At 52.2% G+C, this 18,714-nt stretch overlaps 1 long non-coding RNA gene across 1 annotated transcript in view; it reads left to right on the top strand.

The window, feature by feature from the left end:
* The first annotated feature begins 580 nt into the window (after window positions 1-580).
* The window catches only part of LOC144948911 (uncharacterized), a 124,072-nt gene continuing 105,938 nt past the window's right edge, over window positions 581-18,714 (top strand). The window contains exon 1 of the long non-coding RNA XR_013640217.1: window positions 581-767. This is a non-coding gene — a long non-coding RNA (uncharacterized LOC144948911). The remainder of the gene's footprint in view (window positions 768-18,714) is intronic.

Here is an 18,714-nt window from a genome sequence, read left to right as displayed (position 1 = left end):
AAACTGATGCCAGATTTGGAATCAGCACCCCAAAATCACCTTACAACCGTTGGAATACCTTATGCCAGAAAAAGTGTGTTGACCAGTGTTATGGATGATATTAGCGGCGAAAGCCTACGTGTTACACTAACATTGACAACAACAACAACAACACGTGAACAACGTCAACAACAACAACAACAACCACCAGCAGCAGTAGCAGCAGGACAATGCCCGGGTCAACTCTAAGCGCCACCTATCGATGCGCGGCGCTCACAACTGAGAACTCAGAGTCTCTGTGTGTGTGTGGTGAGTGGTGGTGAGTGGTGGTGAGTGGTGGTGAGTGGTGGTGAGTGGTGGTGAGTGGTGGTGAGTGGTGGTGGTGTAGTTTAGTGGTTAGCGTGCTGCACTACAAACCCGGCGCACACCGATTATCGCACACGGCTCCGTCAACACGCGCCCACCGATCATCTGAACCGGTCCCGTTTAGGTCGACTCAGCCTCAAACGAGTACCTGGCGCTGCGCCTGTTAACGACGTCGCCACTGGGAGAGACAAAGACGGCCGGGCGTAGAGTTTGTCCGCCGTATACACCGCGCGTGCAGCCCTTTCGTAGGTGCCATTCGCTAAAGCGGCACTTGCCCAGGAAAGTCCGTTAAGCCTTTACGGGGCATCTTTGCCTTTGGATGATGATGAGGAGGAGGTGGTGGTAGTGGTGGTGATGGTGATGGTGGCGTTCCGTTGCTCGCCTTCTCTGCTGTCAGCTCGGAGCCCCGCATCTCCGACTCCGTGAGTCTCTTCGCGATCGAGTCCCGGCTATCAGCTGCCGCCCCTTTACGCGCGCGCGTGCGTGCGTGTGCACGTGCACGCGCGCACGTGCACGCGCGCGCGTTCGTGATGTGACCGCGCGCGGCCTGGCGGTGCTGATGGCCACCCCCTTCGTGTACCGTCGCGGCCTTCATAGGCGCTCGCTGACAGCACTTGCCCCCTTTGCGGGGTCTGCTCGAGGGCTAGACGGGAGAGCTTTAGCTTTGCCTCGTCGGGATTTGCGTTGCGACCTGGAGCGATTGTGTGGCGAGCGGTAGGCGCTTTGTGGCGCGTGTGTAAGCGGGCAGGTCGTGAGGTGTACGGGGGTCTCTCGTTGGGAGAGACAAAGGCGGTCGGGCGTGGTTTGCCGGCCACCCACCACCCCGTGCCCAGTGCCGCCCCTTCATTGGTGCTGCTATTCGCTGGCGGCACTTGCCCCAACAGTCTGTTGAGGCTACACGGGGGATCTTTGTCTTTGTGTGTTCATAGGTAGCTGCTGCTGCTCGCTACTAACGGCACTTGCCCCAACAGTCTGTTGAGGCTACACGGGGGATCTTTGTCTTTGTGTGTTCATAGGTAGCTGCTGCTGCTCGCTACTAACAGCACTTGCCCCAACAGTCTGTTGAGGCTACACGGGGGATCTTTGTCTTTGTGTGTTCATATGTAGCTGCTGCTGCTCGCTACTAACGGCACTTGCCCCAACAGTCTGTTGAGGCTACACGGGGGATCTTTGTCTCTGTGGGCGTGTGTCGGGAGCGGTGGTGCAGCGGTTAGCGCTGCGCTGCGCTACGGATCCGGCATTCCCGAGTTCGATTCGCGCTCACTGCCACCAACACCGGTGACGATCATCTGAACAGCGTCCTGGGCCTCCCCTAGGTGGACTCAGCCTCAAACAAGTACCTGGGTGCGGTGTGCGAACATTCGCCACTGGGGAGACAAAGGCGGCCGGGCGTGGTGCTGGCTACCCCACCCCCTCGTGTGCCGTTCCGGCCTTCATAGGTTGCTACTCGCTAACAGCACTCGCCCCTACAGTCTGTTAAGGCTACACGGGGGATCTTTGTCTTTTGCCGGTTGAGTGTAACACATCTGGCAGTAGTCGCTGTTCAAGCGAGCCCCCTGACTGCTGCCGATGTGACCCCCCGAAGAATCGACAACGCTGCGTCGAGCTGAGTGGCGTTTGGGATGCGTCAAAAGAAAAACAACAACAACAACGACAACAAAATGCGTAATTCTTGAGCCATTCACACGCGTCTCAAGGAGGCGTCGTCTCTGCCTACCGACCCTGGCACGCGTGCATTTGTGCATGCGCAGGTGTACGAAGCGTGGTTGCATCGGGGTATGTAGCGGTCGATTTTCGGAGTGTTTGTGTATGCCCGCAGACATCCCCTGAATATCCCGCTAGCAAACACTTGCCCCAGCAGGCTTTACGGGGGATCTTTGTCCTTGTGTTTGTCTTGGGGGAACAGCGGTGCGTGCGGTGGTTCGCCCAACGCGCTACGAATCCCATCGCCCGAGTTCGATACCCGATCACGGTAACAGTGACGACTATTTGAAACACGTTCTGGGCCTCCCCTAGGGCGACTCAGCCTTGAATGTTGTATCTGGTGGGGTTGGGTAAAACGACGACACTGGGGAGACAAAGGCGGCCGGGCGTGGTGCTGGCCACCCCACTCCCCTCGTGTGCTAACAGCACTTGTCCCAAAATTATGTTAAGGCTACACGGGGGATCTTTGTCCTTGACTTAATGTTAATGGTGTGTATTATCTGTGTGTATATACCGCGTATATATGTAAACATATATAGTTGGGAGCGGTGGCGCAGTGGTTAGCACACCGCGTTAGTTGTAATGTTTATTGACGAAGGGTCGTTGCCCGAAACGTCGCTTATACAGGAGGGTGGCGCCAAAAGGCAGGACACACACATTGATTTGAAACCTTGCCATTAATCATTCATTATTTTCGTTAATATTGTATCTGTTATCGTTACAGCATTATAACACTGGTCAACAACAAAAAAACTTTTTTTCTGGCCTGGACTTTTGCAGCTGTATTAGACTAATTCACATCTAATTTTTATGCTATCGGCATACCCCATTTTCATTGATTTTACCCGAAATTAACTCCGTCACTTATGATTGCAAGTTGTTGCGAGTCAGTGACTGCCTTAGTGTTAAAACACGGTGCTGTATTTTTAGGATAGTGTGTTTATAATATAATTTAATGTAGATATCCACATTTATTCAATATTTTTCTTCTGCAGTTTTTATTGAAAATGCTATATTTGATATCTCAAAAACCTGATGTGATAGACAAAAACTGATGCCAGATTTGGAATCAGCACCCCAAAATTACCTTGAAACCGTTGGAATAACTTATGCCAGAAAAAGTGTGTTGACCTGTGTTATGTTTAATGGGGAGTGGTGGCGCAGTGGTTAGCAACGACACGTGTCCGATTCCCGCTCACGAACAACAACAACAAGAACATCAACAACAACAACAACAACGGTGGCGAATATGTTTAACCACAAAAAGTGTGTTGACCAGTGTTATACATCATTGTTTACTTATCATCGATAAGGAAAAACCCTGCATGAATCTAGACGATAGAATAATTGATGAACATTTCAAAGATCACATCGCCCTATTTTATTTTTACTTGAAATCTTAAAAAAAAAAACTTAAAATTACAATTCGGTGCACGCACAAAAAAATATGCGTCAACGTGGAATGCAAGTCAAGTTTGAAACGTCCGTTAACGGGAATTAAATAATCCGATGTGATTTGTTAAAATAAATATAATTAGGCTACGTGTCCTAACCTTTGGGCACCTCTGTGCACAAAGGTCCCCCGTGTAGCCTTAACATAATGTTGGGGCAAGTGCTGTTAGCGAGCACCTATGAAGACCGGAACGGTACACGAACGAGGGGGTGGGTGGCCAGCACCACGCCCGACCGCCTTTGTCTCCCCAGTGGCGATGTTTACACACCGCACCAGGTACTCATTTGAGGCTGAGTCAACCTAGGGGAGAGGACCCTGGCCCGGTTCTAATAATCGTCACCGGTGTTGACCGTGAGCGGGAATCGAACCCGTGTCGCAAGGTTCATAGCGCAGCGTGCTAACCGCTACACCACCGCTCCCCACGCACAATGGCACACACACACATCATCATCATCATCACGGTGGCTAGGAGATGTTCACTCCCTCGCCTGGTATGCAGGAGGTCGTGGGTTTGATCCCGACCCTGAAGCCTGCTGCTGTATATTAGAAGTCTGCGTGTCTCTCTCTCATCATCGTCATCACGGTGGCTAGGAGATGTTCACTCCCTCGCCTGGTATGCAGGAGGTCGTGGGTTCGATCCCAACCGTGACGCCTGCTGCTGCTGTATATTTGAAAATTCTCACCGTGGTTGTGCGGGTTTTCTCTCGGGGTCCTCTGCTTTTAACCCTCCACATTTAAGCAGTGCGCGTGTACACTGTCCAAATTGTTTTGCTGCTGCAAATGTCTCAAATCATGAGCCAGTTTGTTGAGCTACAAATCTGTGGCCGGCTCGCTTTTGTAAAAAATAAAAAGTTCATACCTCTGTTGGGGCTTTGCCTGGCGTGGGATCGTTCAGAGTTGTGTTTGTTTACAGAGGTGTGGACTCGAGTCATGTGACTTGGACTCGAGTCAGACTCGAGTCATGAATTTGATGACTTGCGACTCCACTTGGACTTGCATAACAATGACTGTGTCCCACCTATGAGATGTGGACTCGAGTCATGTGACTTGGACTCGAGTCAGACTCGAGTCATGAATTTGATGACTTGCGACTCCACTTGGACTTGCATAACAATGACTTTGTCCCACCTATGAGATGTGGACTCGAGTCATGGTGACTTGGACTCGAGTCAGACTCGAGTCATGAATTTGATGACTTGCGACTCGACTTGGACTTGCATAACAATGACTTTGTCCCACCTATGAGATGTGGACTCGAGTCATGTGACTTGGACTCGAGTCAGACTCGAGTCATGAATTTGATGACTTGCGACTCGACTTGGACTTGCATAACAATGACTTTGTCCCACCTATGAGATGTGGACTCGAGTCATGTGACTTGGACTCGAGTCAGACTCGAGTCATGAATTTGATGACTTGCGACTCGACTTGGACTTGCATAACAATGACTTTGTCCCACCTATGAGATGTGGACTCGAGTCATGTGACTTGGACTCGAGTCAGACTCGAGTCATGAATTTGATGACTTGCGACTCCACTTGGACTTGCATAACAATGACTTTGTCCCACCTATGAGATGTGGACTCGAGTCATGGTGACTTGGACTCGAGTCAGACTCGAGTCATGAATTTGATGACTTGCGACTCGACTTGGACTTGCATAACAATGACTTTGTCCCACCTATGAGATGTGGACTCGAGTCATGTGACTTGGACTCGAGTCAGACTCGAGTCATGAATTTGATGACTTGCGACTCGACTTGGACTTGCATAACAATGACTTTGTCCCACCTATGAGATGTGGACTCGAGTCATGTGACTTGGACTCGAGTCAGACTCGAGTCATGAATTTGATGACTTGCGACTCGACTTGGACTTGCATAACAATGACTTTGTCCCACCTATGAGATGTGGACTCGAGTCATGTGACTTGGACTCGAGTCAGACTCGAGTCATGAATTTGATGACTTGCGACTCCACTTGGACTTGCATAACAATGACTTTGTCCCACCTATGAGATGTGGACTCGAGTCATGTGACTTGGACTCGAGTCAGACTCGAGTCATGAATTTGATGACTTGCGACTCCACTTGGACTTGCATAACAATGACTTTGTCCCACCTATGAGATGTGGACTCGAGTCATGTGACTTGGACTCGAGTCAGACTCGAGTCATGAATTTGATGACTTGCGACTCCACTTGGACTTGCATAACAATGACTTTGTCCCACCTATGAGATGTGGACTCGAGTCATGTGACTTGGACTCGAGTCAGACTCGAGTCATGAATTTGATGACTTGCGACTCGACTTGGACTTGCATAACAATGACTTTGTCCCACCTCTGCCTGTTTACTTTTCTCGTACTTTGCGCTCCGATGATGTCGTTGCGACCATTTGTTGCTGCGACGTCCTGTGAACATCTGTGAGCAAAATCAACATTGTTGATTACGATCTCGAAGTCGCGGATCTGCGTTCAGTCTCCGCTCGTGCCAGGAGCACGTGATCGTGGGTTGATCGTGGAGCCAAAGGAGGAGGAGCCAGTGGAAGGAGGAAAATCTCACAGCTAGGAGTGTGAATAACTCATCATCATTGCATTAAAGACGCTCCCCCGCGAAATTGATAATCAATGCGAAGGGTAGCTCGTGTTGATAGGCGCGCACGAACAAACACACACACACTCACACACACACTCACACACTCACACACACACACACTCACACACACACTCTCACACTCACACACACTCACAAACACACACTCACACACTCACACACTCACACACTCACACACTCACACACACACACACTCAGACACTCACACACACTCACACACTCACACACACACACTCACACACACACTCACACACACACACACACACTCACTCACACACTCACACACACTCACACACTCACACACACTCACACACACACACTCACACACACTCACACACACACTCACACTCACACACACACTCACACACACACTCACACACACACTCACACACACACTCACACACTCACACACACACACACTCACACACACACTCACACACTCACACTCACACACACTCACAAACACACACTCACACACTCACACACTCACACACTCACACACTCACACACTCACACACACACACACTCAGACACTCACACACACTCACACACTCACACACACACACTCACACACACACTCACACACACACACACACACTCACTCACACACTCACACACACTCACACACTCACACACACTCACACACACACACTCACACACACTCACACACACACTCACACTCACACACACACTCACACACACACTCACACACACACTCACACACACACTCACACACTCACACACACACTCACACACTCACACACACACACACACTCACACACACACACTCACACACACTCACTCACACACACATTCACACACACACTCACACACTCACACACACACACACAAGGATTTTCCACAACACCACACACCCCACCGGTATAGCTTCAACAGACTGTTGGGGCAAGTGCTGTTAGCGAGCACCTGTGAAAGCCGGCAATGTGTCACACGAGGGGGTGGGTGGCCAGCACCACGCCCGACCGCCTTTGTCTCCCCAGTTGGCGATGTTTACGCACCGCACCGGGTACTCATTTAAAGGCTGAGTCGACCTAGGGATAGGGGGTCAAGGATCGATTCAGATATTGGTCACTGGTGTTGACGTGAGCGAGAATCGAACCTGGGTCGCTGGGTTCGTAGCCCAGCGACCCAACCGCTACAATACCCCTACCCACTCACACACACACTCACACACTCACACACACACTCACACACACACTCACACACACACACTTACACACACTCACACACACTCACACACTCACACACACACACTCACACACACACTCACACACTCACACACACACTCACACACACACTCACACACACACTCACACACACACTCACACACACACACTCACACACACACACTCACACACACACTCACACACACACACACTCACACACTCACACACACACTCACACACACACACTCACACACACACTCACACACACACTCACACACACACTCACACACACACTCACACACTCACTCACACACTCACACACACACACTCACACACACACTCACACACACACACTCACACACACACACTCACACACACACTCACACACACACTCACACACACACTCACACACACACTCACACATACACTCACACACACACACACTCACACACACTCACACACACACTCACACACACACTCACACACACACTCACACACACACACTCACACACACACACTCACACACACACTCACACACACCTACAGCTCGTGAATGTATCTGCGGGTCTCTCCTGGTCGCCCCGAGGAAGCGGCTTAGCCCCCCCCTCACCCCCTCCCCCTATGAGTGCCCCCCCTTCCCCCCCCCCTTTCCGAGCACCCCCCTATGGGGTTGGCACTCATAGGGGGAGGAGGAGGGGTGGTGGAGGAGGGGGGGGAGATGGGGGGAGGCAGGTGTCACACAAAGACAAAGACCCCCCATATATCCCTAACAGACTGTTGGGGCAAGTGCTTGTATGCGCGTCACACACACGAAGGTCGTCACGGCACTCGAGGTGGGTGCTCAGCACCACGCCCGGCACGGCCGCCTTTGTCTCCCAAAGCGGCGATGTTCTATTTTTTAAACACACCGTTCAGAGGTGAGAGAGATGGGGGGAGAGATGGGAGAGAGATGGGGGGAGAGATGGGGAGAGATGGGGAGAGAGAGGGGGAGAGAGATGGGGAGAGAGATGGGGAGAGAGATGGGGAGAGAGATGGGGAGAGAGATGGGAGAGAGATGGGGAGAGAGATGGGGAGAGAGATGGGGAGAGAGATGGGGAGAGAGATGGGAGAGAGATGGAGAGAGAGATGGGGGGAGAGAGGTGGGGAGAGAGATGGGGAGAGAGGTGGAGAGAGAGATGGTGAGAGAGATGGGGAGAGAGATGGGGGAGAGAGATGTGAGTGTGATGGGGAGAGAGATGGGGGAGAGAGATGGGGAGAGATGGGGGGAGAGATGAAAGTGAGATGGGAGTGAGATGGGGAGAGAGATGGGGAGAGAGATGGGGAGAGAGATGGGGAGAGAGAGGGGAGAGAGATGGGGAGAGAGATGGGGGAGACATGGGAAGAGAGATGGGGAGAGAGGTGGGGAGAGAGATGGGGAGAGAGGTGGAGAGAGAGATGGTGAGAGAGATGGGGAGAGAGATGGGGGAGAGAGATGTGAGTGTGATGGGGAGAAGGATGGGGGAGAGAGATGGGGAGAGATGGGGGGAGAGATGAGAGTGAGATGGGAGTGAGATGGGGAGAGAGATGGGGAGAGAGATGGAGAGCGAGATGGGGGGATAGATGGGAGAGAGATGGAGAGAGAGATGGGGGGAGAGAGATGGGGAGCGAGATGGGGGGAGAGATGGGAGAGAGATGGAGAGAGAGATGGGGGGAGAGAGGTGGGGAGAGAGATGGGGAGAGAGGTGGAGAGAGAGATGGTGAGAGAGATGGGGAGAGAGATGGGGGAGAGAGATGTGTGATGGGGAGAGAGATGGGGGAGAGAGATGGGGAGAGAGAGATGGGGAGAGAGATGGGGAGAGAGAGGGGAGAGAGATGGGGAGAGAGATGGGGAGAGAGATGGGGAGAGAGATGGGGAGAGAGAGGTGAGTGTGATGGGGAGAGAGATGGGAGAGAGATGGGAGAGAGAGATGGGGTGAGAGATAGGGTGAGAGATTGGGAGAGAGATGGGGAGAGAGATGGGAGAGAGATGGGGAGAGAGATGGGGAGAGAGATGGGGAGAGAGATGGGGAGAGAGGTGGAGAGAGAGATGGTGAGAGAGATGGGGAGAGAGATGGGGGAGAGAGATGTGAGTGTGATGGGGAGAGAGATGGGGGAGAGAGATGGGGAGAGATGGGGGGAGAGATGAGAGTGAGATGGGAGTGAGATGGGGAGAGAGATGGGGAGAGAGATGGGGAGAGAGAGGGGAGAGAGAGCTGAGTGTGATGGGGAGAGAGATGGGAGAGATATGGGAGAGAGATGGGGAGAGAGATGGGAGAGAGATGGGGAGAGAGATGCGGAGAGAGATGGGGAGAGAGATGGGAGAGAGATGGGGAGAGAGATGGGGAGAGAGATGGGGAGAGAGATGGGGGAGAGAGATGGGGAGAGAGATGGGGGAAAGATGGGAGAGAGATGGGTAGAGAGATGGGGAGAGAGATGGGTAGAGAGATGGGGAAAGACAGAGTGAGTGGAGATAGATGGGGAGAAAGAGAGGGGGGTCATAGAGAGATATTGGGAGAGTAAGTAGGGGAGATGACCAGGTTGTGATGAACCGTGCACGATACAGCTACAGGTTCGCAGCTGAGTAAACAGGTGATTGTGGTGATGCGTGTGTCAATGCTGCGTTACCCTGTGTCACAGTGGGCGTGCGTATGGCACTGTGCATGGTGAGTGCGCGTGTGTGTGTGTGCGTGTGTGTGTGTGCATGTGTGTGTGCGTGTGTGTGTGCATGTGTGTGTGTTAACTTGGTCTGCCCCGTGACCTCCTGCCAGCGGGCGTTCGACACTTCAAGTGGCCTCAAGGTGCACATGGCCTGGCACAAACGTCGTGGTGACGTCACCGCCACTTAGTTGCGAATGGCGGTTGTTGTTGTTGTCAACTTGGTGAGCGGTGGTGCAGCGGTTAGCGCGCTTCGCTACGAACCTGGCGACCCGGGTTCGATTCCCGCTCACGGCCAACGCCAGTGACGATTATCTGAACCGGTTCTGGGCCTCCCCTAGGTCGACTCAGCCTCAAATGAGTACCTGGTGCGGTGTGTTAAAACATCGCCACTGGGGAGACAAAGGCGGCCGGGCGTGGTGCTGGCCACCCACCCCCTCGTGTGCCGTGCCGGCCTTCATTGGAGCTCGCTAACAGCACTTGCCCCTAAAGTCTGTGAAGGCTATATCGGGGATCTTTAGCTTTTATATTATGGTGGGGAGCGGTGGCGCAGCGGTTAGCACGCTGCGCTACGAACCTAGGAATCTGCTTACAGCTACCAACACTAGTGACGATTAATGATCTGAACCGGTCCTGGGCCTCACCTAAGTCGACTCAGCCTTAGAATACGAGTGCCTGCCTCGCTGTGTAAACATCACCATTAGGGAGACAAAGGCGGCCGGGCGTGGTGCTGGCCACCCACCCCCTCGTGTACCGTGGCGGCCTTCATAGGTGCTCGCTAACAGCACTTGCCCCTACAGTCTGTTTACAGGCTTTGCCTTTATCTTTCTGTGCAACTGGTCGTGTGTGTGTCTCTCAAACACTGTCACCACCACCACTGACATCATCATCATCATAAGAAGCAACAACATCGTCATCAGCACCACCACCACCAGCATCATTACCACTAAAGCTTTGAACTATTGAACAACTGCGATTCCCAAACCATGCTTCATTTCAAGATGACACAGAGCCCAAGCTCTTACGGTGGTGGTGGTGATGGAGTAACGGTCAGCACAACGCACTTGCAATCCATAGGTCCCCGGTTTCGTTCGATCTCCGGGCGCGGCAGTTGAAGCAATGAGTGGCAATTTTTTCAAATAATTAAATCGTCATCGTCGTCATCATTACCTGGTGTTTGTGCCAGGCTAGGTGCCCTTCGAGGCTGTCACGTGAAGTGGCAAAGGCTCGCCGCTGGCAAGAGGTCACGGGACAGACCCAGGTGCTATGGGTTGACTGCTGTGCCAGGCTAGGTACAGGAGGTCACGGGACAGACCCAGGTGCCATGGGTTGACTGCTGTGCCAGGCTAGGTACAGGAGGCCACGGGACAGACCCAGGTGCCATGGGTTGACTGCTGTGCCAGGCTAGGTACAGGAGGTCACGGGTCAAACCCAGGTGCCATTGGTTGACTGACTGAGATGACCGGCAGATGTACCACCTGTGCCCCCTACTGTGGCAACCCGCTGCGTTTTATCTGCCTGGCGCTCCGCTCGTTGTTGTGAGCGTCGCTCCTCCGCCCTCCGTTGTTTGCTGGAGAGCGACTGCCTCCAACTGCCCAGTAGCAGCAGCAGCGTCCTTCACGAGCCTCCTCCTCAACATCACCACCACAAGTAGTTTGTGATAGGTAGTTAGTTTGATGTGGTGGTGAAGCGTGTGTAATCTAATCTCGTATAAGACGGCTGGCTGACGTCGGCAAGTTAAACTAAAATTAAACTCTTCTTGGTTCTTTCGGTAAAGTCACGTAGAAGGGAAATAATAAAATAATAAAAACAAAACATAATAAAATATATTTTTATTTTATTTTATTATTTCGGTAAAGTCACGTAGAAGGGAAATAATAAAGTAATAAAAATAAAACATGATAAAAATATATTATTATTTCATTGTGTTTTATTTTTATTATTTTATTATTTCCCTTCTACGTGACTTTACCGAAAGAACCAAGAAGATGAATCCAAATGAAAGTGAATGGCTGCAGTCACGAAAAGCTTTCAAAGAACTAAGCGTATAGCGTATAGCGAGATGGACAAGATACGCTCTCGACAGAGGATGGTGTTTCTCACAAGCCAACAGCGGACGTTCAGAGAAATTGCAGAGCTGCGCCTGTATCTTTCTTATTTTATTTTACGAAGAAATGGTGGGGGCGGGGTGGCGGGGTAGCGAATACAAAGACCCCCCGTATAGGCTGTAACAGACTGTTGGGGCAAGTGCTGTTAGTGTGTAGCACCTATGAAGGCTACCGGCACTGTGGCACACGAGGGGGGTGGGTGGCCAGCACCACGCCCGACCGCCTTTGTCTCCCCAGTGGCGATGTTTACACACCGCACCAGGTACTCGTTTCAGGCTGAGTCGACCTAGAGGAGGCCCAGGACCGGTTCAGATAATCGTCACCGGTGTTGGTCGCCAGGTTCGGAGCGCAGCGCGCTAACCGCTAATCACACACAGACACACAGACACAGACACACACACACACAGACACACACACAGACACAAAGACGCACACACACAGACACACACACACAGACACAGACACACACACACAGACACACAGACACGTAAATCAATCGCACTAATGTGTTTATCGGTCACCTGCGCAGACGTTTACATCTATCTGTTGCGTCAAGTAATTAATTTACACGGAAACACTGAAGCATACTTTGTAAAGACAAAAATGCGAGAATAGCTGAAACAGTGGCGCGCAACGCACCCTACTGCGTAAAGCCCTTTCTCTCCTGCAAGCGGGTTCGGATGTATTTAGCTTAGCACGAGGGGAGAGAGAGGTGAGAGAGATGGTGAGAGAGAGGTGGGGAGAGAGATGGGGAGAGATGGGGAGAGAGATGGGGAGAGAGATGGGGAGAGAGATGGGGAGAGAGGTGGGGAGAGAGATGGGGAGAGAGATGGTGAGAGAGAGATGGGGTGAGAGATGGGGTGAGAGATGGGGAGAGAGATGGTGAGAGAGATGGGGAGAGAGATGGGAGAGAGATGGGGAGAGAGATGGGGAGAGAGATGGGAGAGAGATGGGGAGAGAGATGGAGAGAGAGAGGTGAGTGTGATGGGGAGAGATATGGGGAGAGAGATGGGAGAGAGATGTGAGTGTGATGGGGAGAGAGGTGGGGAGAGAGATGGGGAGAGAGATGGGGGGAGAGATGGGGAGAAAGAAGAAGGGGGTTAGAGAGATATTGGGAGAGTGAGTAGGGGAGATTGTGATGGACCGTGCACGATCCAGGTTCAGGTTCGCAGCTGAGTAAACAAGTGATTGTGGTGATGCGTGCGTTACCCTGTGTCACAGTGAGCGTGCGTGTGCCACTGTGCGCGTGTGTGATGTATGTGTGTGTGCGTGTGTGTGTGTGATGTGTGTGTGTGATGTGTGTGTGTGCGTGTGTGCATGTGTGTATGTGTGTGTGTGTGCATGTGTGTGTGCATGTGTGTGTGTGCATGTGTGTGTGTGCATGTGTGTGTGTGCATGTGTGTGTGCATGTGTGTGTGTGTGTGTGCATGTGTGTGTGTGTGCAAGTGTGTGTGCATGTGTGTGTGTGTGTGCATGTGTGTGTGGTAACTTCGCCTGGTGTGCAGGAGGTCGTGGGTTCGATCCCGACTCCGACGCCTGCTGTATATTTGGAGTTTGCGTGTCTCTCTCTCTCATCATCATCACGGTGGCTAGGAGATGTTAACTCCCTCGCCTGATATGCAGGAGGTCGTGGGTTCGATCCCGACCCCGACCCCGACGCCTGCTGCTGTATATTTGAAGTTTGCGTGTCTCTCTCTCTCTCATCATCATCATCACAGTGGCTAGGAGATGTTAACTCCCTCGCCTGGTGTACAAGAGGTCGTGGGTTCGATCCCGACCCCGACCCCGACGCCTGCTGCTGTATATTTGAAGTTTGCGTGTCTCTCTCTCTCGCATCATCATCATCATCACAGTGGCTAGGAGATGTTAACTCCCTCGCCTGGTGTACAAGAGGTCGTGGGTTCGATCCCGACCCCGACCCTGACGTCTGATGCTGTATATTTTGAGTTTGCGTGTCTCTCTCTCTCATCATCATCACGGTGGCTAGGAGATGTTAACTACCTCACCTGGTGTGCAGGAGGTCGTGGTTTCGATCCCGACCCCGACGCCTGCTGCTGTATATTTGGAGTTTGCGTGTCTCTCTCTCTCACTCTCTCCCCGTGGTCGCGTTGAAATGTTTCTCCGCGTCCTCCGGGGTGCGTTCCCTCCACATTTAGAATCAACATCACGCGTTTCGAGTCGCTGCTTTACATTTCCACGCAACTTCGATCATTTGTGATGCCCTGGTCGCTTGTGACAGCGAGCAGTGTGGCTCAGTGGGCCGACCTGGTAAATTAAATTATAATGGCTTGATGTTTTTAACTTTTAATTAAGGCCAGCAAGGAACGTAGTTGATGGTCGGGCAACACCACGCCCGGCCGCCTTTGTCTCTCCAGTGGCGATTATTACAACGTCACGTCAGGTACTCGTTTGAAGCGTTCGAGATGAGGGCACAGGAACTGATTCAGATAATTGCCACGCACACACACACACACCCTTACACACACAAACACATACACACATGCTTACACACACACACATACACACACCCTTACACACACATACACACATGCTTACACACACACACATACACACACCCTTACACACACATACACACATGCTTACACACACACACATACACACACCCTTACACACACATACACACATGCTTACACACACACACACACATACACACACCCTTACACACACATACACACATGCTTACACACACACACACACATACACACACCCTTACACGCACTAACACACATGCTTACACACACACACATACACACACCCTTACACGCACATACACACATGCTTACACACACACACATACACACACCCTTACACGCACTAACACACATGCTTACACACACACACACATACACACACCCTTACACACACATACACACATGCTTACACACACACACACACATACACACACCCTTACACGCACTAACACACATGCTTACACACACACATACACACACCCTTACACGCACATACACACATGCTTACACACACACACACACATACACACACCCTTACACACACATACACACATGCTTACACACACATACACACATACACACATGCTTACACACACACACATACACACACCCTTACACACACATACACACATACACACACACACATACACACACCCTTACACACACACACATGCTTACACACACACACATACACACACCCTTACACGCACTAACACACATACACACACATACCATTATACACACACATACACACACGCTTACACACACTGACACACACGTACATATACATACACACATACACATACACACACCCTTACACACACTAACACACATACATACACACACGCTTACACACACTGACACACACGTACATATACATACACGCATACACACACCCTTACACACACTAACACACATACACACACACATACCATTATACACACACATACACACACGCTTACACACACACATGCACACATACACACACCCTTACACACACTGACACACACCCTTACACGCACATACACACACCCTTACACACATACACACATACACACACCCTTACACACTGACACACACACTTAAACGTACATACACACACCCTTACATACATACAACAACAACAACCGCCATTCGCCACTAAGTGGCGGTGACGTCACCACGACGCTTGTGCCAGGCCATGTGCACCTTGAGGCCACGTGAAGTGTCGAACGCCCGCTGGCAGGAGGTCACGGGGCAGACCCAGGTGCCACGGGTCGACTGACCGAGATGACCGAGATGACTGGCTGATGCACCACCTGTGCCCCCTACTGTGCCAACTTGCTGTGCTTTAGCCACCCGGCGCTCCGCTCGTTGTTGTGAGCGTCGCTCCTCCGCCCTCCGTTGTTGTTGGAGGGCGACTGCCTCCAACTGCCCAGTAGCGTCCTTCACGAGCCTCCTCCACTGAGGCCGATCTTGACACCGCTGGTACCAGTCATCGGCAAGTCCACTCAGCTCCACGTCCTCCTGTACCACATCACTCCATCTCTTCTCTAGCCCGTGCCGCGCCCGTTTAGCCCCCTCGATCCGGCCGAACAAAAGCTGTTTAGGCATGCGGTGGCTGGGCATGCGGGCTACATGACCCAGCCAACGCAGCCTTGCCTGCCGGAGGAGCTCACTGATGGGACTTTGCCCAGATCTTTCAAGGACTTGTGAGCTCCTCACACAATCCAGCCTGGTCAAACCCAGGATGGATCGTAGGCAGGCCAGCCTAAATGTTTCCAACCGGCGAAGATGCTCCACTAGGGGGGTCCACGTTTCGCAAGCGTAGAGAAGGGAGGGAATGACCGTGGCCGAGAAGACCTGAAGCTTCGTGCGGAGCGACAGACCAGGTAGCTTCCACACAGCGTTACGCAACCGATGAAAAGATATTGCCGCTCGACTGATTCGGAGTGAGACCTCTGCTGATAAACTGGAGCTGGTCATGAGCACACTGCCCAGGTATGGGAAACTCTCTACTCTCTCCACAACTGCCCCATCACCGATTGGGAGTTGTGGGGGCGGAGTGCCCGATGGTACAAAATACCCAGGCAGGTGCTTAGTTTTGGTGGGGCTGATGGTAAGGCCCCACCTCTTAGTGGCACACTCCAGCCTCAGCAGCAGCGTCTCCAACTCCTCTTCTGAATGAGCAGCTATTACCAAATCATCGGCATACATAACGTGGTTGACCAATAGGGAGCCATCCCTTGATCGCACCCGGGCGTCGATCAGCCTCCCATTATATCTGTACCAAATGGTAATTCCCCCGGTACAGCTATTGAAGGCTTCACGAACTACGCAGTCGAAATAGATGTTAAATAATGTGGGAGCCAGAGGACATCCCTGTCGCACCCCAAGGTGTACAGGGAAAGGCTCCGACTCCCGGCCACGTAGTTTTACCCGGGCCCGCTCACCATCATGAAGGTCCTTAATGATCGTGAGCAGAGGGTCAGGGACTCCGAAAGCACGAAGAACAACCCAGAGCCCAGTCCTACTGATGGTATCATAGGCCTTGACCAGGTCAATAAAGCAGAGATGTAGGTCTTTTTGGAATTCCCTACACCTCTGCTGTAGCAGACGGACAGAAAATATGGCATCTGTGCAGGACCGCCCTTTCCTGAAACCACATTGGGGCTCCGCAAGCCTCTCCTCAGCATGCCTAGCAAGGCGATGTTGAATAATCCTTGCCAGGACCTTACCCGGCACACTGAGGAGTGAGATGCCCCTGTAGTTGTTACAGTCTGTGCGGTCCCCCTTCTTAAAGAGGGGGACCACCAGGGCATCCTTCCAGTCCTGCGGAACCCGTCCAGTGGTCCAGACTGTTGTTATGATGTCATATAGGGCAGTCTGTGCACAAACGCCACCCTCCCTCAGCATTTCGCCTGGGAGATCATCTCTGCCCGGTGCCTTCCCTGGTCTCAGACTCCGGATCGCCCTCAGTACTTCCTCAACAGCCGGTACCTCAGCCAGCCACTCACAGGGGGTGACCTCTTCCAATATTTGAGGCACCGCAGCCTCAGCAGGGTTATCCCCACTTTGTGCCATGATGTTTTCCTGGCTGAGAGATTTTCCCTCCCCCAGGACCTCACAGAAATGCTCAGCAAATCTGCAAACCTGTTCCTGGGGGTCGGAGATTGGATCACCGTTTTTTCCTCTAATGATGGTAATAGGTGTGGCGCTGCAGGTTACTTTTTTGATGGAGTTAAATAGTGATTTGTGATCGCGGGCCACTGAGGCAGACTCCATCTCCTCAGCAACCCGCGACCACCACCCATCCTTACAGCGCCTTACGGCTCTCCGAACCTCCGAGCGAAGGCTGCGGTAAACCTCCTCATTCTCTGACGTGGGATGCTGTAGGCGATGAGAGTGGGCCTGTCGCTTTTTCTCAATTAACCTGAACACCTCCTCCGTCAGCCAGGGTTCCCGGGGAGGTCTGGACCGCGTACCCAAAGCAGCCATTGCAGCTGCATGAGTCACAGTCTTAAACCTCGCCCATTTACCCTCGACATCAGGTGGAGTGGGGGACGATGCCAACCCCAGCTGCAAGCGATGATGAAATTCTCGCTTGCAACTTTCATCAGCTAACTTAGACCAGGCCACTTTTGGTTGGAATGGGATCCTGGGTGTACACCCACCACCGGAGTGGAAGAATGGCAGGCGCATCTTACAGATGACTAGTCGATGGTCAGAGGGCAGATCAGCTCCACGGTAGGTCCTGGTGTCAAGGACATGGGCTCGCATCCGCTGGTCCGTCACTACGTAGTCCAGCAGATGTTCTTGCTTGGACCCGGCATGCATCCATGATGTTGTGTGGATGCGCCGATGCCGGAAGAGCGTGTTGGTAATTACAAGCCCATGGGCTGCACAGAAATCTAGCAGCCTCCTACCGTTGTTATTGAGCTGATCTGGCCCATGCCTTCCAATCACTCCAGACCAGGTGCCAGCATCATGACCAACTCGGGCATTGAAGTCACCCAACAAGATGACTCTGTCCCGAGTGGCCACTTTAGCCAGCACCTGTGACAGTAGGTCATAGAAAGCGTCTGACTCATCGGCTTTGCCTGCATCCCTCCACGGATGTTCGTCTTCGGTGGGGGCGTAAGTAACCACGACCACCACTC

Source organism: Lampetra fluviatilis, chromosome 51 (genome assembly GCF_964198595.1).
Source record: "Lampetra fluviatilis chromosome 51, kcLamFluv1.1, whole genome shotgun sequence".
Classification (NCBI taxonomy): domain Eukaryota; kingdom Metazoa; phylum Chordata; class Hyperoartia; order Petromyzontiformes; family Petromyzontidae; genus Lampetra; species Lampetra fluviatilis.
The sequence above is the reverse complement of the archived record's forward strand: the minus strand, read 5'-3'. Positions and strand labels throughout refer to the sequence as shown.